Source organism: Podarcis tiliguerta (assembly GCF_965153285.1).
Source record: "Podarcis tiliguerta genome assembly, chromosome: 14".
NCBI lineage: Eukaryota > Metazoa > Chordata > Lepidosauria > Squamata > Lacertidae > Podarcis > Podarcis tiliguerta.
The window spans coordinates 47,814,220-47,839,932 of record NC_139547.1 but is presented as its reverse complement, the minus strand read 5'-3'; the positions used below and the strand labels follow the sequence as shown (position 1 = coordinate 47,839,932).

Here is a 25,713-nt window from a genome sequence, read left to right as displayed (position 1 = left end):
CCCGTGGGTGTGATGGGAACTTTCCAAAGCTGCAGGTAACTAAACAGCCGTTGAGCCAGCCAGCCAACCAGCCAGCTTGTGTCTGTGTGTGTGCGCGCGTGTGTGAGAGAGGCAGGGAGAGGAGGGGAAAAGAAGGAATGTCAGCTCTAGTGGCCCCTTGCTGGGAACATCATGGATTCTGACACATTCCACCCACAGAGGCAGAAGCCAGCAACAAGCTCCCCCCCCCCCCATACCTCCTCCTCCCTGGGTTTCACGCATCCAATTTACCTGGCTTCCCGGAGCCTCCCTGGGGTGTCAGCTTGCTGCGTAGTTACAGCAGCTGACAGGGGAGGGGCGGGCAGGCAGGCAGGAGACCTGCTTTGGCGCGAGGCAGCAGGCAGCTGTGCCTGGCTGCTGAATGAGCAGCCCCAAGCAGTCGTGATGGAAGTGCCAGCCCATGCCAGCACAGGCGAAGGAAGCTGGAGGGAAGAGGGCTGGCGGGGAAGGGAGGTGGGGGAGGGCAGATCTGGGAGATCTGGGCTGGCCCATTAGGGTAAGTGGGGCACTGCCACATCGAGGGGTGTACGTAGGGGCTGCCAAGTTTGGCCCTGCCAAGAGTGCAGACCCAGGGCAGCTCAAAAGCCATTTCTCCATACTGTGGCTCGGAGCCTGTCCGCCCATCCACTTGCACCCTGGACAGTTCCTCTGCTGTTCTGGGCAGCTGGGCGAGGCAGGGAGATGGATCCGGTCCATAGCTGTCAACTTTTCTTGCGAGGAATCCTATTTGGAATAAGGGAATTTCCCTTTAAAAAAGGGAGTTGGCAGCTATGATCCGATCGCCGGCGTGGGCTGTTGAAGCCGCCTTGTGGGGCTCCCTACCCAGCCGACAAAAAGCAAACTTTTTGAGATTCTGATCCATGGTCTCTTCTGGCTTGGGAGGTGCCAGTACTTCTTGCCAAAGGTGCAAGGGAGCTGGCCCCACCAAGCTCAGCCTCATCATCATCATCATTGTATGCCGCTTTCCAACTAAATTGTGCCCAAAGTGGCTCACAGCACATCAAGTGGGCAAGTATAACAATTCAGTATAAACATGCGCAGGTGCGCTGGGTCCCATCCCACATTGGGGGCGCCCGACTTGTGTGTGGAGCTATGCACATCGTGCGCATGACGTCACACAGGGTAACAGGCTCTGTTGCACTCTCCCGCAGCTGCGACAAGCTCCGTTGGGCCTCTGTGCGCTGTGTGACATCACACATGCAACGCATAGGGTCACCTGGCCGGGCACACACAGTGACAATTTTGTGGCTTTCTCAGTACCCAGGACCCACCAGAGATGGTGTGTGTGTGTGTGTGTGTGTTAGAAACAATTAGAAATAATATCCTCGATAAAGAAATTCCCCCAAACCCAAGTTTGTAAAAAACTAAAAATAAACCAACCTAATTTTAGCAGCTTAAAACTAAACAGGAGAGAGAGTCATAGAATTGTAGAGGTGGAAGGGACTCTGAGGGTAATAATAATAATAATAATAATAATAATAATAATAATAATAATAATTTATACCCCGCCCATCTGGCTGGCTTTCTCCAGCCACTCTGGGCGTCTTCCAACAAAATATTAAAATACAATAGTCTGTTAAACATTAAAAGCTTCCCTTAACAGGGCTGCCTTCAGATGTTTTCTAAAAGTCTGGTAGTTGTTTTTCTCTTTGACATCTGGTGGGAGGGCGTTCCACAGGGTGGGTGCCACCACCGAGAAGGCCCTCTGCCTGGTTCCCTGTAACTTGGCTTCTCACAGCGAGGGAACCACCAGAAGGCCCTCAGCACTGGGCCGAATGATGGGGGTGGAGACGCTCCTTCAGGTATACTAGGCTTTTGAGGCCATTTAGGGCTTTAAAGGTCAGCACCAACACTTTGAATTGTGCTTGGAAACGTACTGGCAGCCAATGTAGGTCTTCCAAGACCGGTGTTATATGGTCTCAGCGGCTACTCCCAGTCACCAGTCTGGCTGCCGCATTCTGGATTAGTTGTAGTTTCTGGGTCACCTTCAAAGGTAGCCCCACGTAGAGCTCACTACAGTAGTCCAAGCGGGAGATAACCAGAGCATACACCACTCTGGCGAGACACTCTGCAGGCAGGTAGGGTCTCATCCTGCGTACCAGGTGGAGCTGGGAGACAGCTGCCCTGGACACTGAATTGACCTGTGCCTCCATGGACAGCTGTGAGTCCAAAATGACTCCCAGGCTGCACACCTGCTCCTTCAAGGGCACAGTTACCCCATTCAGGACCAGGGAGTCCTCCACACCCACCCGCCTCCTGTCCCCCCAAAACAGTACTTCGGTACCTCAATCTGTTAGCTGCCATCCATCCTCCAACCTCATCTAGTCCAGCCCCCCACAATGTAGGAATCACAGCTAAAAAAATCCCTGGCAGGCAGCCATCCAACCTCTGCTTGAAGGGCTTTGGTGATGGAGAGTCCCATCGCCTCTTGTGGGAGTCCATTCCACCATTGAACAGCTCTTACCGTCAGAAAATTCTTCCTGATGCTGAGTGGGAATGCCTAACACAGGAATAAAAATAGTGGCGTACAAAATGTCCGGGTCTGGGGGCCTCACTCTGGGCTGTTCTTGCTTGGCTCTGGCCTCTGTCTGTCCTTTCGACGGGGGGCAGGACGGCAGCCCCCACCCCACCCCCTATTTTATTGAAGTTGGCACCACAGGATAGAAGTGCGGCTCTTTTGAAATAAAAAGAAGGCTGGGGCAGGTGGGTGAAACAGTTTTGCTGGTGTGTGTGTGTGAGCGTTCGTCACCTGCAGATTATGGAGCTTGGAAGAAGCAGGTGACTTTATGCTGCAGGTGAAGAATCTGCCAGGATGTCCTTTTTCTATATTGCATCTGCCTTCACTCGATAATTCAGCTGCGCATTGCAGGAGGAGTAGGGAATCTTAGAACCGGGGGCAGAATGTGGCCCCCAGGCCTCTCTGTCTGGCCCTTGGAAGTATCCCCAGGTCTCCTTCAGTGCTCTTGCCAGGCTACGATGTGACTGCCAGGAAGGGGAGAAGTAGGTGAGCTCTTCTGGTCTGCTGCACTCAAGTAAAAATCTGCATTTGGTGCTCTGCCCCCTTTCCCCTCTGCTGGCATGCGGCCCCCAGAAGGTTGCCATGAAAACGGCTCACCACCCCTCTGCCACCGCACCTCAGATTTACCTGAGAGTTGCCCACATGCTTCAGAGCCAACCTTCACAGCTGTAGGAAAGGCATGCTTTTCAAAAGCCAAGCACTAGCTCAGTCGGTAGAGCATGAGATTCTTAATCTCAAGATTGTGGGTTCGAGCCCCACGTTGTGCAAACGATTCCTGCGTTGCAGGGGGTTGGACTAGATGACCCTCGTGGTCCCTTCCATGATTCTTTGGAACTCTAGAAGCCTGGCTGTTTTCAACGTTTGTGCGGAAAGACCAGCAAATGCAGGTCTCCGTAGCGGAGTCTGACATGGCCATGTGATCCTTAGGTTTAATATCTGCTGTGTCCATCCTCCCCAAAATCCCGGAATGTGGTTGGGGTGGGAGAGAATCCTCTCCGCTTGAGAACAACAGGCAACTAGCTGCCTTATCCTGGTCCAAACCACTGGTCCATCTAGCTCAGGATTGTTAGTCCTGCCTGGCAGTGGGCTTTCCTGGGTTTCTAGCACTTTGAATTGTGCCCAGAAACTAACCGGCAACCAATGCAGTTGTGCCGTTTCAGTTTGTGTCTAGTTCTATTCTGCCTTCCTTGATGCTGCCATAGTCTTAAAAGGTAAAGGGATCCCTGACCATTAGGTCCAGTCTCGGACGACTCTGGGGTTGCGGTGCTCATCTCACTTTACTGACCGAGGGAGCCGGTGTACAGCTTCCGGGTCATGTGGCCAGCATGACTAAGCCACTTCTGGCGAACCAGAGCAGCACACGGAAGCGCTGTTTACCTTCCCGCCGGAGTGGTACCTATTTATCTACTTGCACTTTGATGTGCTTTTGAACTGCTAGGTTGGCAGGAGCTGGGACCGAGCAACGGGAGCTCACTCTGTCGCGGGGATTTGAACCACCGACCTTCTGATCAGCAAGCCCAAGAGGCTCAGTGGTTTAGACCACAGCACCACCCGTGTCCCTCATACCTCGGGTTAGATATGCTTCAGGTTGAGCGTTTTCAGGTTACGCTCCACGGCGACCCGGAAGTAATGGAACGCGTCACTTCCGGGTTTCACCGCTCCCGCATGCGCACTCAAAATGACATCACGGGACTCAGCCTACGTACCAGATGGAGCTGGTAAACAGCTGCCCCGGACACAGATTTGACCTGTGCCTGTCATCAAGAGACGTAGTAGATGTAGGAAGAATGAATAAGATTGCAAGCGCTTGCCCCCTCGCCCAGAAGAACACTTCTGCTTGGCCATCGCACCTTTGCACATCCTTTGCAGAGCCCTTTGCGATTTCAAAAGACGGCTTGGCCCTCTTGATAAACAAAGGGAGGGGGGAGGGGGCTGGCATGCTAATGCACTCCGCCCCCCCCTCCAGCCTGCCCGTCCCGCCACCATCATCCCCCCTCCCCTCCCCTCCCCTCCCCTCCCTCTGGGAAAGGCCTTTGCGGATATAAGCAAACCTTGATTAAAAGCGGACTGACAGCCAGCGGCAGGCGTTGGAGCAGCCGCCACGGCAGCTCTTCAAGTCTAAAGGGAGCCAGTCCCGCTTCTGCCTCCGCTCTCAGATGTCCCTGATCCTTTAATCAATCACAGCCGAGGAAGGGAAGAGCAAACACGGAGCCCGCGCGGTGGAGGGAGAGAGGTATGTGCCCGCATTCAATGCCACTGCTGCAAAGCAGAAGCAGAGGCGATAAGAGGGAGGGGCCCACATTCCCCTGGAAGAAGCAGCTGGGCGGGTGGGGAAGGCTGTGGTCAGGCATCGTGCCAACCAGGGGGGCGCTTCCCTTCCCCCGCCCATCCAGTTCTCTGCACTCCTTGGGCGCATCTGCACCGTGCGCGTCAAAAGCACAATCAGTGCGCCTTTCGGGCACGTGGCTTTCCCCGGAGGATTCTGGGAGCTGTCGTTCGTTCAGGGCGCTGGGAAATTATGGCTCTGCAAGGGGGAAGCGGCAGCTCCCAAGGTTATCTAGGGAAGTGATTTAAAGGTGTGTTGAATGTCCTTTTTGTGGGGGAGGGGAGCGGCTGCCCCTTGACAACCTGCATACAACGTGACTCTGGTCCGGTGATCTCTCACGCAACCCACTGTGTTAGAATCGGGAAGCACAAGTGCGATTCCGCGATCGAAGTGCAGGTGCGGAATCGCTGGTCAGGTGCGGAATGGGCCAGTCCACCTGCCAAGGTAGCCATGGAGGTACCTGGGGAAAGCGTTGGGGAGTTTCTCAGAGAGTCTGGGTGTCCAGAGGCGATGTGGGATGGGTGTTTCTGGGTTCCACATAGCTCCTTGTCTCTTCCCTAAAAGACAAGCGTAAGATTTTCAGAGCAAAACTATCAAAGGTTTTGGAGTGGTCCCAGGAAGTGAAAGTCTGCCTTGGCAACTAGTGTTATGTTCCAGCAAGTTGCAACTAACAATCTTGCCCCTTCCTTCATGCACCAGGTTTGCTGTTCACTCCTTTCCCCACCTCCCATAATTGGTTCATTCTATATCTATCTATCTATCTATCTATCTATCTATCTATCTATCTATCTATCTATCATCTATTTATCTATCTATCATCTATCTATTATCTATCATCTTTCTATCTATCTTGTACAACTGTTCTAAGGATCAGGAAGAATGAACTGGTGACGTCCCAGGCACTAGCCAATGGGCACCTTCCTCAGTTCAAACTGACCACACTGCAAATTTGCAGAATCCCTTTTTCAGAGCTCGCTCGCTCTGGGAGGGAGAGAATGCCAAGAGAATGCTTTCAAACCAGCCTCACTTGCTTTAAAAATGTTATGTCTTATCTTCACCTTGTAGAATGTTTTTCTATCCGAGGGTTCGCTCATCCTTTTGAACCAGTGGGCACATTTGAAAGCTAGAGGAACTGTTGTGGGCTAAACATGCTTGCCCCAAACTTATCCCTCCCCAGTAGCAACCCCCCCCCCCCTGCAGTTGCCCCCATGCTGTGAATTTAGAGTTGGGGGAAAACCTTCCATTGCCTAATTTCGCTCCTAATTTCAGAGGAGTAATAGGACCCCAAGGGTAATAGGAAAGGCCTTTGTGGGCACCTGTGGGCGTCAAGTTGGTGACCCATGACCTATCTTATTGTTTTTTGTCCAAGGAATTGAAGCACGGTGGATTTGATTTAAATCAAATTGATTTAAATCACAATTTAAATCACTAGTCAGTAAGACTTGATTTAAATCTTTCTTTCTTTTTTTTACAGAAAGACTCATTCTTACTGGTATAATCTTAATTTTAACAACCAGAGGAAGGTCTCATTTTTGGAATAAGAAATTTTCAGTATAGTTTTTACAGTTATATCAATAATTACTGATTTGGTTATACTATTAGAAATACATAGACAGATAATTATGAACTTATTTTGAGGTTTAATAAGTTAACTTTATATTTGGACAACTTTTCTGCTGTACTTTATTGGAAGGAGAAAAATAATCATTTCCTTAAACAATTTATTTAACTAAAGCAATAACATTATAGCATATGTATCCATGTTTGTTAACTGATGTGGTTAAACAATTAAAAAAAAACAAACTTAAGAGTTTTAGCACACATGAGAAACTTAAAACAAATCCTTATTTCCTGATGATTAGTTTTTGGACTATAATGTAACTTAAATAGAAAACTACCTTTAGAAAGATTTTTCCTCCCAAAGCGTTTTATTTTAAAAATCTGGTTTAAATAAAAAAACCTGATTTAAAAAAAAAAACCTTTAAAAAAAACATTGATTTTTATCCACCCTGAATTGAAGTAGCCAGAATCATCACTTTGTGGCAGTGGCGTAGCGTGGGGGGTGCAGGGGGGGCCGGCTACACCGGGCGCAACATCTGGGGTGGGGCGCGCTTGCACTCGCAGCTCTCTGCCCCTACCTGGCTCACTCACTCTCTCTCACTGCAGTGCTGGCTGTGCGAATCCGATCCGAGCCGCCGGTTCGCCGCCCACTGTGGAGGGGAGGGTGCCAGGCGTGCGGTGCGGTGCGGAGAGAGAGCGAGGGACTATCTGCGGGAGGGACAGTGCTGCGGGGCGGGCCGCAAATTACTTGCCTTGCCCCGGGTGCTGACAACCCACGCTACGCCACTGCTTTATGGGGATGGATGAAGTTGGAGTAAATTCTGGTGCTTCAGATGAAAGTGGCGGGTTTGCATGGGGGAAACCCAGCTTCAAGCACCCCAAGAAGCTCACTGGGTTGGTTGTGAGTCAGCCACAATATCTTGGCCAAACCTATCTCAATGGGTTGTTGTGGGAATGAAGCGAGATATACACATACAGCGCTCAACTCCTTGCGGGAAGGCGAAAGTCTCTCGCTGTGTGCAGACACATGTGTGTAAGGGGACTGTATCACCAAACATCACAGCTGCCTTCAGTAAGGTAAAGGTAAAGGTAAATGGACCCCTGACCATTAGGTCCAGTCGTGACCGACTCTGGGGTTGCGGCGCTCATCTCGCTTTATTGGTCGAGGGAGCCGGCGTACAGCTTCCAGGTCATGTGGCCAGAATGACTAAGCCGCTTCTGGCCAACCAGAGCAGCGCACGGAAACATAGTTTACCTTCCCGCCGAAGCGGTACCTGTTGATCTACTTGCACTTTGACGTGCTTTCGAACTGCTAGGTGGGCAGGAACAGGGACCGAGCAACGGGAGCTCACCCCGTCGCAGGGATTTGAACCACCAACCTTCTGATCGGCAAGTCCTAGGCTCTGTGGTTTAACCCACAGCGCCACCCGCATCCTCTTCGGCTTGGTAGACAAGCCTTATTTTACTCGCATTGCAGATTCCTGAGTGTCTGCTGTTGGGTTGCTATAATAGATATTTATTTTTTTAAGAGAAGAAGGGGGGAGTTTTATTTTGACATGGTCTTCATTCAGCCTGCTAGTCTGGTTGGACAACTTTGAGGAAACCAGCCAGAGGAGGCCAGGGGGGAGTGTACACAGATCTTGTTGGGAGTTGGAGGCCCTACTGCTGGCCCCAGGGAGGGAAGGGGGGAGATCAGGAAACAGTGGCAGGATTGGGCTCCCTCCCAGATGAGGCAAAGGTCAGAGTGGCTGTTGAGCAGCCAAAAGACCTACAAAAGGAAGGAAAGAGCCAGGCAGGCAATGTGTCCGCAGGGAAATTGTCCAGAAATCGTGGACACCCAGAGAAGCTGAATGTTGGGAGATTCTGGACAGATATAAAGGTAAAGGTACCCCTGCCCTTACGGGCCATTCGTGTCCGACTCTAGGGTTGTGCGCCCATCTCACTTAAGAGGCCGGGGGCCAGCGCTGTCCGGAGACACTTCCGGATCACGTGGCCAGCGTGACATCGCTGCTCTGGCGAGCCAGCGCAGCACACGGAACTCCGTTTACCTTCCTGCTGGTAAGCGGTCCCTATTTATCTACTTGCACCCGGGAGTGCTTTCGAACTGCTAGGTTGGCAGGCGCTGGGACCGAACGACGGGAGCGCACCCCGCCGCGGGGATTCGAACCGCCGACCTTTTGATCGGCAAGTCCTAGGCACTGAGGCTTTTACCCAAAGCGCCATCCGCGTCCCCTGCACAGATATAGAAGAAATTAATTCTTCACTCAGAGTTAAACTATGGAACTCCCTTCCTCAGTAGGCAGGGCTGGCCACCAACTTGGGCAGCTTTAAAAGAGGACTGGACAAATTCAGGGAGGAGAGGGCCATCAATGGCTACTATACATCATGGCTATGCTCTGGCATTTCCAGGGAAATGTTCCCTGCCTAAAATCCTGGCAATCTGCTGCCAGTCAGTGTAGGCCACACTAAGCTAGGTGAAAAAGGGGTCTTAACGTTTCAGCACAGGCTGCTAGAACTGTCATTCTTAACGGGTTCTGCTCCCTCGCCAGGATCTCCAATAGTTACATCTTGAAGCGGGAAGCCATCTGTAGTGTCAAACAATGCGTGCGCATGGGCACATAGGGGCCGTGCAGTGCGCAACCTGCCACTTCACACATCCGGTGGCTGCTCTGAGGCATGCTCTGAACTGTCAGTGACCTATTTTAGGATTCCTTTCCCCCCACAAAAACACCTCTCCCTTGTATATGTTTCACCAAACGAGCTTTTAAATGGGTGGGTGGAAGGAAGGCAGTTTCAAGATAATAGGAAATTGCCTTCTACTGATTCAAACTGTTGGCTTCATGTAGCCCAAACTTGGGTCTCCAGCTGTTGTAGGACTACAACTCCCAGCATCCTTAGCTAGCAGGACCAGTGGTCAGGGATGATGGGAGTGGAAGTCCAAAAACAGCTGGGGACCCAAGCTTGGGAAACCCTGGTCTACACTAACTCTCCAGTTTTTCAGAGAGGAGATTTTCAGCCCTACTAGAGAATCCAAAGACTGAAACTAGGACCTTCTACATTCAAAGCAGATGTCCTACCACTGAGCTTTGGTCTTCCCCAAAAGCTTGGTCCATAATTTTAGGACCATCAGAACCTGTCTTATACCCAAGTGGCACCACTGGTTTATCTTGTTGTTTAGTCGTTTAGTCGTGTCCGACTCTTCGTGACCCCATAGACCAGAGCACGCCAGGCACTCCTGTCTTCCACTGCCTCCCGCAGTTTGGTCAAACTCATGCTGGTAGCTTCAAGAACGCTGTCCAACCATCTCGTCCTATGTCATCCGCTTCTCCTTGTGCCCTGCATCTTTCCCAACATCAGGGTCTTTTCCATGGAGTCTTCTCTTCTCATGAGGTCGCCAAAGTATTGGAGCCTCAGCTTCAGGATCTGTCCTTCCAGTGAGCACTCAGGGCTGATTTCCTTCAGAATGGAGAAGTTTGATCTTCTTGCAGTCCATGGGACTCTCAAGAGTCTCCTCCAGCACCATAATTCAAAAGCATCCATTCTTCGGTGATCAGCCTTCTTTATGGTCCAGCTCTCACTTCTGTACATCACTACTGGGAAAACCATAGCTTTAATTATACGGACCTTTGTCGGCAAGGTGATGTCTCTGCTTTTTAAGATGCTGTCTAGGTTTGTCATTGCTTTTCTCCCAAGAAGCAGGCGTCTTTTAATTTCCTGGCTGCTGTCACCATCTGCAGTGATCATGGAGCCCAAGAAAGTAAAATCTCTCACTGCCTCCATTTCTTCCCCTTCGATTTGCCAGGAGGTGATGGGACCAGTGGCAATGATCTTCGTTTTTTTGATGTTGAGCTTCAAACCATATTTTGCGCTCTTCTCTTTCACCCTCGTTAGCTCAATATACTCTACCCTGAATAGCTGCGACTCTCCAACTATCCCACCTTCTACCTGGAGATGCCAGATTTTGAATCTGGGGCCTTCGGCAAACCAAGCAGATGCTCTTTCACTGAGCCACAGGTGTGTTGTGAGCAGAAAGGAGGTCAGGAAGTGATCCTGGGCAGGAGAGTTGTGCTGTTTCAAGCATGCCCCTGTTTTGGTCTACAAAGAGCTAGCAATTCGTTTTTGCTTTTAATTATATTTTATTAAATTTTCAAAAGTTTAACATAGGCACTTCAATACATAGTCATTTTTAATTTTGTTTTGTTGACATCCCATCCCCCTTTTCCATGGTGTTTTTATTTCTCCCCTCTCCTGCACCTTATCTTCTATCTCTCATACCATAAAACGATACTGTATAGTGGTACCTTGCTTCTCAAACGTAATCCGTTCTGGGAGTCCGTTCGACTCCCGAAACCGTTCGAAAACCAAGGCGCAGCTTCTGATTGGCTGCAGGAGTTTCCTGCACTCAATCAGAAGCCGTGGAAGCTGCGTCGGATGTTTGGCTTCCGAAAAATGTTCACAAAACGGAACATTCACTTCCGGGTTTACAGCATTCGGGAGCCGATTTGTTCCGGAGCCAAGAAGTTTGGGTACCAAGGTAGCACTGCAGTCTCTAATTCCTTCTGTTGCTCATAGTTTAAATCCTGATCGCAAGTTTCATCAATTTTGCCAATGCAACATACTCAATCACCTTGGTTGTCCATTCTCCTTTAGTGGGAACTTCTTCATCTGAGCTGGCGATTCTTTGGGTTTCTGGCCTTCTGAGTTGCCCCGCTTCCCGTCCCCCCCGTCCCTCTCCATTTGTAGGATGTCAAAAGCTGGGACATCTTTGCAAATGAATTTCTCATTAGATCATCCATCTTCCCCAAGACTGACAGGGTGCCCTGCAAATGGAGCTGCTGTCAAAAACTGGCGTTCTCTACAGATTAGAGATTAGAAAGCCTGCTGTGGGGGTGTTTTGGTTGCTGACCACCCTCCGTGAGGGGGACAGATGGCCAGGTCAAATCACTCTTTATCAGATTTAATAGTAGTTGCTGAAGGGGTGGTGGGCAGGACAGCAGGGGAGGGCAGGAGCTCAGTCACATGCTTGGAATGCAGAAGGTACCATGTGGAGTCCACAAAATCTCCAGGTAGGACTGGGACTCCAGGTGGACTCCTTGCGAAATGTTGTAGAGCTGTTGCCAGCTATTGAACTCCGCTAGTCTGGCTCAACGGTAGGAATGGGTGGGTTCGTTTCTCTCAGTTTCTCGTTTTTAAGTGCACACCCTTTCTACATACAACTCTGACTTTTTTGAGCGGCGGGGAACCCCATGTGAACATTCTTGCAGCCTTTTCTGTGCATTTCTCCTGTTGAACGCATTTTTGTACGCATTTTCACGTGTGCAGTTTTGCAAGCAAGTTCCCCCTCATAGAATGCATTTTTATACCTTTGGTTCACTGAGATATGCAATTATCTGGATGCATTCTGTGTGCATGGTTGCCAGACTGCACCCATCACAAAATTCAGAAAGTGCAAATTTCAAAGGAGAGCTGTGTTTCAGCTTGCGGGTTGGGGCAAGAAGCGCAAATTTTTAAAGTTCGTGTGAAGATGTGAACCAAGCCCATTTCTTCTCCATCCCTAAAGGCACCTCCCTATGTTCCTGTTTAATTTAGGCCCCTTATTCAGCACCTTGAATCCTGAGGACTAGAATCTTACTTTTTAGAAAGGGCAGCAAAGGTTCAAATCTGGCATCTGCCAGTCAGTGCTTACAAAATTAAGTTATGTGCCTGCCTATGTTGCTTTCATTCTCTGCTTATAGGCTTTTCAGAGGCTGTGGGATGGAGGATTAGGTGGAACCACATATCTGTATCTATATCTATATCATCTATATCTATATCTATATCATCTATATCTATATCTATATCTATATCTATATCTATATCTATCTATATCTATCTTTGGTAGGGTAGTTCTATAGATGTGGTTAGCCATGTTAACCCCAAATGGCGCCTCAATGCTCAAGAGAAGTCTACCAGATACCCAGGACAGACTATTGCATTTGTGCCCAGCTTTGGAGCTTCCTGGAGGCATCTGTTTGGCTGTTGTGGGATGCTAAACCAGGTGGGACCTGATCTGATGTAGCAGGTTCCTTCTTATATTCAATTTTGTAGGCCTCAAGCTGACCAGCTGCAGACCGATGCCCCATAGGGGCAAACAATCCCCTGCACATAGAAAGCTAGGTATTAGCAAGAGAGGTTCTGAAGAAACTAATTTTTTGCATACACAAGCTTCATTTACTCTCCCAGCCAAGGAATCTTCGTCGCTCTTGCCTTTTAGAATCATGTTAATGTCTAGTCTGAGATTTGAGCATCTTCTGTGGAGACCTGCCTTTCTTTGTTATGCTTGTTTCAGGTTGTGTGTTGCAAAGGGAGAGTTGAATGACAGGGAAGAAGGCTTTCGGGTTTTGCCAACAGTCGTAAAAATAAATCTGGCCCTGATCCTGCGACACTGCAAGGAGCCTGGTATTATGATGCAGAATCCATGCTTTTGTTGTTGTTTTTAAAAGAGTAATTCCTAATCCTCATTGTTGCGAAAGGAAGGTTGGAACTTTGTGGGCAGCATCTATCAAAGACTCGGGGCAGATTACAAGTCTACACCTAAATATATAAAATATATGAGTGTGAGTAGATAGGCACATAGACAGACAGATAGAGTGCTTGTATGTATGAGACCAACTCCATAGCCAATATAGAGAGGGTGCCCAGAATGTTGTGGGGTGTCTGTAAAGCCACGCCCTATGGAGAAAGTTTGAAGTAGCTGGGTATGTTCAGCCTGGAGAGGGGAGGATTAAGGAGACACAATAGCTGCCTTCAGGTATCTGGAGGGCTACCAAGCAGATGATGAAACAGACTTCTCTGTTCCTCTGGAGGGGAGACTTAGAATCAATGGGTGGAAATGCACTCTGGTCAGTGACGGAAATCGATTCATTCATTCATTCAGTGGGTGGAAATTTTAGGGAAGCAGATTCCAACTACACATTAGGATAGACTTCCTAACCGTTAAAGCTTCATTCACTTGGAAGGATTTAAGCAGAGCCTAGGCAGCAATCTGTCATATGGATGCTGTCATATCAACTCTGTAATTCACTGGCCAGACAGAATTGGCTCCAGATTCGCATTGAGTCTAAATGTCCTGCAGGGGTTCTTACTTATAAGGAAGAAAGAGATCTCACAGGCTCAGCAGCAAATGCAAAGCTCAGGAGTCATGATTCAGGAGTTGAGTAACAAAGTAAGAAGTTCAGAATTGGGCTCCAAGTCCTCATGAAAATTCATCAATATTTTTTGTGCAAATTTCACTTAAAATACACATTTCCGTGTGCAATTTTGCCTATCACATGTGCAATTTTGCAAAAAAACTTCTTAATATAACATATTTTTTGCATGCTATTCTCAGCAGCATATGCACTTTAATGCAAAAAGGTGCTATAGTACACTCATTTCTGTGCTTCCTACTTGACCACCGAGGGTCTTGTGGCAGTTCCCTCACTGCGAGAAGTGAGGTTACAGGGAACCAGTGGCAGTGGCACCCGCCCTGTGGAACACCCTCCCTTCAGATGTCAAGAACATAATGAACTACACAACTTTTAGAAGACATCTGAAGGCAGACCTGTATGGGGAGGTTTTTAACTGACTGGGGAATCCCAGCCAGATGGGTCGGGTATAAATAATAAAATTACTATTATTTTTATTACTGGCTGAAGAACCATAGTGCAAAATTCGGAGGCGTGGAAATTTCAGAGGACGGCTGTGTTCTGCTTTGTGAACAGCTTTGCAGAGTGTGATTTAGGAAGGTCGGCCTTTAGATGGAAACTGACACCCGTCCCTAACCAGGCACCATCTATTGCACCGTACGGTTTCCAGGGGCACGGGAGCATTGCCAGGAAGTCTTTGCATTGAGCATTTCAGCCCAACTAACACAGAAAAACAGCAGCATTTGCCTTTGCAGCGTCCATGGTTAGCATTTGCCTCCATTTCCCCGCTAAGCTCAGCCCGCTCTGCAGGCTGGCACCTGGTGTGCCATTAGCCCTGCCACATGCACCAAAATCCTCTGATTAATTGGCGGAGAGGCGGCTCTGCTCCTGCTAAAGCTGCCTGGGAGCCATGAAGGAAACAAAGGAGGCCGGAAAGGGATTCCCCACATGGAACTCAACCCTCTTCCACTCCCAAGGCGTCGCACCAGCAACAGTCCAGTCACGCTGTGGCAGGGATATTAATTGCAAGGTGCATTTGCACAATGACGGCTTGGGTTGCTCAGTGACACAGCGGCCCTTTTCGGACATTACCGCATTTGTGTGGGTGGGCTGAACTGCATAGCAGGCTCGATCTCCAGGGTTACGTGTGCACCAGATCATTTAAGCACACCCTGGCCTGCAAAAACCCTGGGAGCTCTAGTTTCTTAAGGGTGCTGGGAATTGTAGGTCCAGGAAGGGTCCACCGCAGTTACCAAAATTATTTGGTGCTTCAATTCTGCTTTAAGGGCCCAGTATGTACGTGGGTGGTGCTGTGGGTTAAACCACAGAGCCTAGGACTTGCCGATCAGAAGGTTGGCGGTCCGAATCCCCGCAATGGGGTGAGCTCCCGTTACTCGGCCCCTGCTCCTGCCAACCTAGCAGTTTGAAAGCACGCCAAAGTGCAAGTAGATAAATAGGTACCGCTGTGGCGGGAAGGTAAACGGTGTTTTGGTGCGCTGCTCTGGTTTGCCAGAAGAGGCTTAGTCATTCTGGCCACATGACCTGGAAGCTGTACGCCGGCTCCCTCGGCCAACAAAGCGAGATGAGCGCCGCAACCCCAGAGTCGGCCACGACTGGACCTAATGGTCAGGGGTCCCTTTACCTTTACTATGTATGCAGCAACCGACTCGTAATACAAGGGGGGGTCACCAACACTGCGCCCGCGGGCACGATGGTGCCATCAGACCTTTTCCTCGGCTCCTGCCAAGGCCCCTTGTCCCTCCCTTTTTATATTTAATTTGGCGTTTGGGGGCTTTGAGGTAGGGGTGTTTGGTTGGAAGATTGCTTGGGGTGGGAGGTTCTGGCCTGCTGGAAGCCACAGATGTGGAGAGGGCTCTTGCGCTCAGATCCTGTTTGTGAGCTTCCCCAAAGAGACATCTGTTTGGCCGCTGGGAGAAGAGGATGCTGGACCAGATGGGCCCTGGGCCTGATCCAGCACACTCTTCTTATGTTCTTGCAGTCTCCTCTCGGGGATAAATAAATGAGGCACTTTAATTCCTTTGAACCAGTTTGCATGGGCTGCCTGTGCCTCCTCCTACCTCCTCTCTTAGGATCCTCCACCAATTTATTTGAAAAGTGGTGGGAGGGGATGCATGGGGGGGTTGGACTTGATAGCCTTTGGGACCCCTCCCAGCTCAATTCAATTCAAAATCCTTTATTAGGCATAAAACATCGCAAAGCAACATACAAACACCACACACAGACTGCACAAAATACGGGCTCAGCGAACACAGCCCATCCCAGTCCAAATCCCAACCCCAAAAAATAAATCAATGCACATTGACAGTACAATACAACACAACAGCACCTACCATTAAAAACCACTAAGACTCTTTATCATGGGCCACTCTTTCCTCATGGACAGCACCCAAAAATTTAGCCACTATCAAAGTGACTCGATCATCGCCGTCCGCCAGCAGGCCCTGAACAGTTGGCTGTACAAAAATCTGCCCATTCAATTCTAGGGCCTCAAATAATTGTCCTCTGGCATACCTGCCAAAATCACAGGAAAAAAATATATGCTCCAGAGTATCGGGTTCTTGCTTTCCGCATCTGCAGAGACGCTCTGATTCTGGGATAGCTAAGTATCTTCCTCTCACTACCACCGAGGGAAACATGTTAAATCTGGCCAACATAAACAGCCTGCACGATTCATGTTTCTTCAGATTTGTCATGTATCCCTTTTGGAAATCTCTACACAAAGGGAGATTTAAGTGGATAGGAGAGCAGATACTGTGCTTTGCAACCTCAAGCATGGTGAGAACAGTTTTTTCTGTAAGGGTCTTCCTGATAGTTTCCCATATATCTTTTGGATCAGAGATTTCAAAGTCAGAGTGAGCCCTATCGAATCCAGTTTTCTCCTACAAATCGATGATAGATTGTAGATTACGCTATCACTTAAAAGATCGTAAAGTAGAGAATTTGGGGATAGGGCTCTATAATGGAGGAAGATCCAATATTTCAAGGTCCTCAGCCATGCTCTTACTGATAAAGGCAATATTCCCAGCTCACAACATAATGTTTCATATTTTACAGAGTTTGCAAGTCCTAATAATGACCTCAGAAGGGATGCGTGAAATTTATCCAACCTTTTGAGGTCACCTGAAATCCACACTGGTGTGCCGTATAGAAGTTGGGCACAGAGTTTCATGTCAATCACTTGCAATACAGCTGGAATAAATCTGTTTCCTACTGGAGAAAAAAAGTAGGATTTAATATATTGGGCTGTCACTTTGGCCTTAGCTATTGCAGCACATATATGTGTATTCCAATTCATATTATTTTTGAATGTGATTCCCAGATAATTGAAGTGCTTAACTTCCTGTATTAGATGTCCATTAATTATACAGCCTTTTGGGTTCCCTCTCTTTCTGAACTGCATAATCTTTGTCTTTTCGTAATTAATTTTGAGATTATTGAGAGAGCAGTAGTTTGAGAAGCTCTTAAATAATTTTTTTAAACCCAAAACAGAGAGTGAAATAATTACAGCATCATCTGCATAAAGTAATAAAAAGAGTGGGCTATTGTTTAAATAAGGAGTATGAGTCGTTGCGTTTTGAAGAAATAATGGTAGGTCAGATAAAAATAGATTAAATAGGGTAGGGGCCAAGATACAGCCTTGCCTAACTCCTCGATTATTCAGAATAGGACCTGCAAGTCTACCGTCTTTTGATACTTTAACATATATTTGGTTATTAGAATGTAAACTTTGAATCAATGTAAGTAGATATGGGTCGATACCAAGATGTTCTAGTTTAGTCCATAGTTTGTTGCGGTCGACCGAATCAAAGGCGCTTTTTAAATCCACAAATGCCACAAAGAGTTTTTGTTTATTTCTCATGACATATTTATCCACAAGATGGCTTAACACTAGACAGTGGTCAAGAGTTGACGAGCCTGCCTTAAAACCAGCCTGCTCTTTACCAGGTAGACCTTTTGTCAGCATCCATTCTTCCAATTTAATAAGCAGAGATTTGGCATAGATTTTACTTATGCATGGTAACAAACTTATAGGCCTGTAATTCTCTTGGCAATTCCTATCACCTTTTTTAAAGATCGGTACCACTATTGAGTTGTTCCACGACTTAGGTACAAGGGCTGAGTGATAGATAGAATTAAAAAGCGGCACAAGTTTAGAGGCCCACCATTCTACATCTAATCTCAACAGGTCTATTGGAATGCCATCCATACCAGGTGATTTCCCTTGCTTAAACGAGAAAATTATCCTTTTCATCTCCTCAACAGTAATTTGAAATTGTGTAGTTTTTACCAGAGAAAATATAAAATTTTCCTTTTTACAGACTTGGTGATCATAAAAAACAGCAGTAAAATGTGAGATCCAAGCCTCATCGCTTATATTAGGGAAATCAGTGATATCTTTTATTGAGAGAAGTGACCAAAAAGTTTTGGTATCTTTAATTTCTAATGCAGTAACAATTTTAGACCATTTGGCTAGTGCAAACTCAGATTTTTTTTCCAGGAGCATGTTCTTAAAAGCATTTTTCATTTCAAAATAAGTCTGCCAGAGATCTTGAGAGTTGGTAATATAGGCCTCTTTTAGACAAGTTCTAAGTTTTTTCTTATAGTTAATACAATCTTTATCAAACCAGTTATACTTATTTGAAGGTTTGTTGCTGAACTGAGGGTCTAAAAAAGAAGAGAATAATTCCTGGATAGTCTTATAATAACAATCATTGTCCTCCAGCGGCATCAAATTTTGGTTAGCCACAGGTTCGAGAGTAACTGGGTTATTTTCAAATACTGCTAATAGATCCTCCCTATTTTTATCACTTATATAAATTCTTTTGGCATAAATAGTCTTATCAATACTAATAAGAGGACAGATATCATTATTTCTAGGATTCCTGTACATCTCTAAAACTATTGGGAAGTGGTCACTCTCTGAGCGAGGTACAACTGTAAAAGAGGCAACTTCATTTAACATTTCAACTGAAACTAGAGAATAGTCGATTACACTCCTACCCCTTTTGGAGCTAAAGGTAAAATTTCCTGGAATATCCGGCCACATTGAGCCATTCAAAAATGAGAGATTAAATTCTAAAACCAATTGTAAAAGTTTTCCTCCCGCTTTATTAATAATGATGTCCTTTGAATTCCTCCCTATTCTCAATGGAAGTGGGGCATCTTCAGCTAGATTTGAGACATAACGTTTATAGAGAGCTGTATTATCTGATCCAATTCGAGCATTGGTGTCTCCCCTCCCAGCTCCACAGTTCTACAATAACAGCTACAAGAGTGACAACGGCGGCAGTCAGTGGAGGCTGGTGCCTTAGGGCGAATGGGGCCCTGCCCCACCAACCTCAGCCAGCCCCCACCTTCTTATGGGCCAGTGGGTGGCCTTGCATTCCAGCTTCCCCCTCCTCTTCCTTAATCTCTGGGTTGCCTTTGTAGAACTCCCCAGGGAGGAGGGTGGGGGCAGAAGCATAATGAGTCGGCTCCACCTGCCACTGGCTCTGGCACCACCTACTGTTCGGCCTCCCTGCTTTCTCCTAGGGGCTGAGGTCTCTCCGCCTCCCCCCAATTTTTTTTTGAGGGAGCCAGGCTCCCACAAAGCTGATGGGCATTGCCATTGTAATGGTGTGCTGCATATTGGCATCTACACCCCCCCCCAAAAAATACTTTATTCAAGTTGGCACCCATTCAGGTGCCCTGATGGTGAGGCTGCTACTGTGAGCACTCTGTGAGACAGGGGTGCCAACTCGAATAAAATATGGGGCGGGGGAGCAGGTAAGCTCCGCCCCACATAATTTATCACATGATGCGGTGCACAGACACCATTTGAATGGCAATGTCCGTCAACTTGGGGCGGGCGAGCCCCCTCAAATATTTTATTTGGGGGCTGAAGGAACCTTGGCTCCTATTCTGTGAGACAACCGCTGTGAGCATCGCTCTATGGGGAGGACACCTGCTTTTTGAAAATGAGGGAGCGTCTCCACCCCCACTGTTCACCCCGGACACTGAGGTCCAGCACTGAGGGCCTTCTGGCGGTTCCCTCACTGCGAGAAGCCAAGTTACAGGGAACCAGGCAGAGGGCCTTCTCGGTAGTGGCACCCACCCTGTGGAACGCCCTCCCATCAGATGTCAAAGCGATAAACAACTACCAGACTCCAGAAGACATCTGAAGGCAGCCCTATTTAGGGAAGCTTTTAATGTTTAATACACCACTGTATTTTGATATTTTGTTGGAAGCCGCCCAGAGTGGCTGGGGAAACCCAGCCAGATGGGCGGGATATAAATAATAAATTATTATTATTGTTATTAACAGGAGCAAGGGAAGGCGTCGCAAAGGCCATATGTATTGTACTATATGAGTGACTCAGCAAAAAGGAGCTAGCTGACTGCTTGTGTGTAGACTTGGGTCCATATGCATCTAAGTGTCCCAAACCAGGATGAAGAGGCGCACCTTCCGCGTTCACCAAAATCTGTATGGTAAAGGCGCCAGACACACCTCTGAGGGGAGGGAGTTAAACAACTTAGGGGCCACCCCAGAGAAGGCCATGTCCTGGGCTTCTAAGCGTCCTCTGGCATCCTCTGAACTTCTGAGGGTGGTGCCTCGTTCAGGCCAATGGCCCATCTAGTCCATCATTCTCACAGTGGCCAACCAGATGCCCCACGGGGAAACCTGCAAGCAGAATTCGAACACAAGAGGAAGTCTTCCCTCCTGTGGTTTCCAGCAACTGGTATTCAGAAGCATTGATGCCTCTTAGCCACCACGGCTAGTAGCCCCCAATAGTGCTCTCCTCCATGAATTCATTTAATCCTCTTTTAAAGGCATCTGAGTTGCAACTTGAGGGCAGTGGGGCTGATCTTTCTTCCCTGGGTGGTTGTGAGGGTTGCCAGATAATGCAACTCTTAAAGCATCGTATAAATAACCCTGTTTGTTCCTTCAAAATCCGGCAGGAAGGGAGCCCCCTGCTTTGACGGCACCAGAGGTTGGGGGGGTGGGGAGAGGATTAATGTTCTTGGCAGTGCAAAAGGGGGTGCTAGCTGCTGCTATTCCATTAGGCTGCATGTTGGGGGACGGAGGGGTGGTGTGGGGGACTAGGATAACACAGTCTGAAAACGCAAAACACCAAAGAATCTGAAACTGCGCGCGTGCACAAAAAAGGGATGACAAATGGAAACGAGGGGACGTTAAGGGGGGGGGTGTCGTGCGAGCGTTAATTGAATTGGAGATGACGGCCAGGAGCAGCCAAGTAATCAAGTTGGTTTGCGGCATCCCGTCCCCAGCCGTACCGAAGGCCATTAGCAATGGATCTCTTTGTTTTTTGCAGAATATTCCTCCTAATTAATGCAAGAGGCGCATTTATCACTTTTGGGCAAAGATTCCCGTAGAAGCCCCCCTGCACACACTCCACCCACCACGGCCTGTGAATATGCAGATCAGGCACAGCTCAGGATACTTTCCCTAATTGAGACATCACGAGGTTCGTTCGTTCAGTCCGGTGCACCTGGGGGATTTCAAATTTTGGCAGTTAGAAAGAGGAATGGGGGGGGTGGAAATGTCCTTAGGAGCCCAGGAGGAGAGTGCAGGTCACTCGTTCTCCGGAGTTGTTCTCTCCTTCCTCCATGGAGGTCTAGCAAGACTTCCCAGCTGCTTTATTTTAACAGCGACCAACCTTCTCTCAAGGGACCTGGGTGGCGCTGTGGTCTAAACCACTGAGCCTAGGACTTGCCGATCAGAAGGTCGGCGGTTCGAATCCCCACGACGGGGTGAGCTCCCGTTGCTCGGTCCCTGCTCCTGCCAACCTAGCAGTTTGAAAGCACGTCAAAGTGCAAGTAGATAAATAGGTACCGCTCCGGCGGGAAGGTAAACGGCGTTTCCGTGCGCTGCTCTGGTTCGCCAGAAGCGGCTTAGTCCTGCTGGCCACATGACCCGGAAGCTGTACACTGGCTCCCTCAGCCAGTAAAGCGAGATGAGCGCCGCAACCCCAGAGTCGGCCATGACTGGAGCTAATGGTCAGGGGTCCCTTTACCTTTTAACCTTCTCTCGTCTTTATTTTATATATTTAAGGCGTTTATAGTCCGCCCTTTTAGCCAAATAAGCTCTTTGGAGCAGCTTACAAAAGACTTTAGTACAGCACTTTTCTTCCTTGTTGATTTTGCAGGAACGGATCTTGAAAGCACAAGGTCCAGATTCGGGATTTATTCATTGCTGTGGGTGAGCAAGGAGGGTCTTGCATGGAAAACCAGTAGCAGGCACAGAAAGGGATGAGTTCCCTCCTCGATAGCTTCAGGGATGACTTCAGGGATGGATTCCTGCTGCCCAAAGGTCAGCCTGAAAAGGAACAGGACTTTTGGAGAGCACCAACCCAGCGCCTTAAAAGCCTTGTGGGGCACTTTGCTTGGGTGGCCATACACGCCACTTCACTGAGGACAGTCCTCTCTCTGAAGGAGTCCTCAGTTGGAAAGGCTGTCAAAGCCAGTTTGGAGTCTTGGGTGTCGACCGTTGTGATCCTAAGAGCCCCTCCACCTCTGCCACATTCACACCTTCCATTTGAAGTGCTGTGATACCACTTTAAACAGTCATGGCCTCCACCAAAGCATTCTGGGAGCTTTGTTACGGGTGCTGAGAGTGGTTAAGGGGTCCCCTGTTTTCCTCACAGAGCTGCAATTCCCAGAGTTCCCTGAGAAGAGGGATTGATTGTTAAGCCACTCTGGGAATTGTAGCTTGCAGGGGGATGGGGGTCTCCTAGCAACCCTCAGCACCATTAAGAAACTACATCTCCCAGAATTCTTTGTGGGACACCAGGATGATTTAAAGAGGCCTCGGTGCTTTAAATACATGGTGTGAATGAAGAAGAAGAAGAGTTTGGATTTGATATCCCGCCTTTCACTCCCTTTAAGGAGTCTCAAAGCGGCTAACATTCTCCTTTCCCTTCCTCCCCCACAACAAACACTCTGTGGGGTGAATGGGGCTGAGAGACTTCAAAGAAGTGTGACTGGCCCAAGGTCACCCAACAGCTGCATGTGGAGGAGCGGGGAATTGAACCCGGTTCACCAGATTAGGAGTCCACCGCTCTTAACCACTACACCACACTGGCTCTCAATGTGGCCATACTCTCAGCTACAATGCTGGTTCTCCTCCTTTGCCCCCTCTTCCTTCTCCTCCCTGTCTTCATCTGCTTTTGAAAGGCTAGAAATCAAATCACTTAAAATGTAAAAGCATCAGAAATCCTAAAATCTTCACCTGTCATTAAGCGTGACGGTCAGACCTACCTTGGAATGTTTTGTATAGCAACTGTTTCCAAGACACCCCACACCTGCATGTGTGACATTCCCAACAGATTGCCATCTTACCCTCCACGGTCACTGGATGATGGAGACTTAGGCAAAGCCCGGCGAGAGCAACACCTGGGTACCAGTTTGTGGAGCGGGGACACAGTCGCAGGAACTCGGCGGAGGGTGAGCCAAAGCAGCCCGGATAGCTTATTCTGGTACAATTGAGCACTCTGAAGGCTGAACCAGGATTGCCAAGTGAGCTGGCCAGTCTGTGGTGTGTGTTTTCAATCCTCCCAACCCCATAGCATAGTGAAAAGAAATACAGTGGTACCTCGCAAGACAATGCCTCTCAAGACGAAAAACTTGCAAGACGAAAGAGTTTTTAGTTTTTTGAGTTGCTTCGCAAGACAAATTTCCCTATGGGCTTGCTTCGCAAGACGAAAACATCTTGCGCCTTTTTCTTAAAACCGTCAATGCATTCCTATGGGAAACCGTCAATGCATTTCCTATGGGAAACTGTGCTTCGCAAGACGAAAAATTCACAAGACGAAAAAACTCGCAGAACGAATTAATTTCGTCTTGTGAGGCACCACTGTATGACCTGCAGGCACATCTTCTGGTCCATGTTCTATCCCTGGAACAAGAATTCAGGAGCACTGGCTGGTTTCATGCTGTTTTTCTGTTGTGTGGTGAGGCCCTCTTTCAGATGTGGCCATTAGAGACCCTGGCTTGACCTGTCAGGTGGAGGGGTAGCAGTGGGATAGCCACACCAATGTGGTTTGTTTCCTTGCCTCACGCCTGTTGCATCTTGGCGACTCTCTGGGGTGGATTGTCCACAGAAACCATGGTTAGGCAAGGCTTGGACATCATGCTGTAGTTAAAACAAGACAGCAACCAACCATGGCTTTGCAGCATGGTTTGTTGCCAGAAAACAAACCACGACCCGCTTCTTAGGCTGGGCCAGAAAAACACCACGTAGCGTTTTATGCAAACCAGGCTGACATAAAGACTGACAGATTATTTGTGGCAGAACCTGGAGTTTACCAGCTTTTCCGGAACATGAATTTGCTGGCTGGCAATCGTGCAGAAAATCTGCAAGTCTCCTGGCATCGACTTCCTGCTAAGCTCCCATTACTCCGAGAGGGGAGGGGGGGGATTCGATCTCTTCCCCCATCGTGGCCACGGCTTATCTCTTGTAAAAGCCTGCTGGGCACCAGGCACCCCTCCCCACACAACTCACACACACACCCCATTTGCGACAGCATCTGGCATTTGACACATGCCATGACCACGACCTGTCAAGGTCGGGAGGTCAGAGGAGTTCAGCTCAAATCCCATCACTGCGCTCTTGTGTTCGATTGGCAGAATGAGAAAGCCGTGCTGGAAGCAGTGGGGTGGAGGGGGTGTTCTGGAGTCTCCCTCCCTCACTCGCTGTGCCCACGGCCACCACTGCCTCCACTCGAAACACATCTCCAAGCGGCCTTGATTTATCCCTTCATAAGGAAAACGGCAGCATAGCTTATTGTGTGCGTTGGAGAGCCTTGCCCGCCCGCTCCTCTTTATCTTCTCCCCCCCGCCCCCAGCCCCAGCATCCTTTCCTTCCACTCCTCTAGGGATCGGCAGCAATTTTTCCTCCTCTGAAGAAGCTTGCAAGAGGATGAGTCTGGGAAGCCAATCTAATTGGCAGCCGAGTAATACCCCTGGGGAGACGTGTACTTTGGTCATATCTAAGTACATTCCATCCCGGCGTTTAAAGGCACAACTGGATCTCAGACTTGGCCAGGGAAAATGAAATACCGGCGTCTTTAAGCTCCTTATCTATTACTAGCAGATTAACTCCTTAATCGTCCTTTTTGGAAGTTCCCCTGTTCCAATATTATCACCCGGTCTCGTCTGATGCCTCTCCTCCTTTTGACTTTCTCTTTAGGACAAAAGCGAGGGGGTGGCGGGAAGGAGTCCTATGTACATAGCAGACAGGAAGTGGCTGAGGAGAAGCTGTGGGGCAGGGGCTGGAGGCCCATGATATGAGTGGGAAATGACCTGCGTTCAGCCTTCCCCACTTCCTAAGCATCTGCAGTTAGGAGGATCCAGCTGGGCTGGGAGGAGACATCACAGCGTTGAGGGGAAAGCACAGGCGAGCTAAACGTGACTTGGTCTAAGACAGCTTATTATGATTCGCACCAGCAATAGGAAAGGTGGCACTACTCAAAATATGAAAAGGATTCTCATCGTTCCCCCACTGCCTGAGCCAGAGGTGGGGTGACGGTGGCCAGATGCAGGGCCTGTTCAGTTGTGTCACTCCTCCTCTGAAATCCCCTCCCTCTGCAAAGTTTAAGGTAAAGGGACCCCTGACCATTAGGTCCTGTCGTGGCTGACTCTGGGGTTGCAGCGCTCAACTCGCTTTATTGGCCAAGGAAGCCGGTGTACAACTTCCGGGTCATGTGGCCAGCATGACTAAGCCGCTTCTGGCGAACCAGAGCAGCGCACGGAAACGCCGTTTACCTTCCCGCTGGAACGGTACCTATTTATCTACTTGCACTTCAAACTGCTAGGTTGGCAGGAGCAGGGACCGAGCAACTGGAGCTCAACCCGTCGCGAGGATTCGAACCGCCGACCTTCTGATCGGCAAGTCCTAGGCTCTGTGGTTTAACCCACAGCGCCACCTGCGTCCCCTGCAAAGTTTGCCTGGTACCATATTTGTGATATTTTCATCACTAGTAGAAAAGCTTTAATTTGCCCAGGACTTTGAGCCAGGGTGTTGCTAGGGCACGGCTCAGGGAGGCTGAGCCCCTGTTTGTTTTTGCACAGGCTCCCAGATCGCC

The 25,713-nt window shown here is 48.7% G+C and overlaps 1 protein-coding gene across 2 annotated transcripts in view; it reads left to right on the top strand.

Moving 5' to 3' along the window:
* The window catches only part of RAI1 (retinoic acid induced 1), a 236,945-nt gene that overhangs the window by 135,290 nt on the left and 75,942 nt on the right, over window positions 1-25,713 (top strand). Inside the window, exon 1 of one of the 2 annotated variants that reach the window (XM_083413306.1) lies at window positions 22,799-23,074. The exons of the other annotated variant lie outside the window; for it this stretch is intronic. The gene's annotated coding sequence lies outside the window, so the exon portion shown is untranslated. Of the gene's footprint in view, window positions 1-22,798; window positions 23,075-25,713 lie in introns of those variants that run through there. 2 annotated transcript variants of the gene reach the window in all.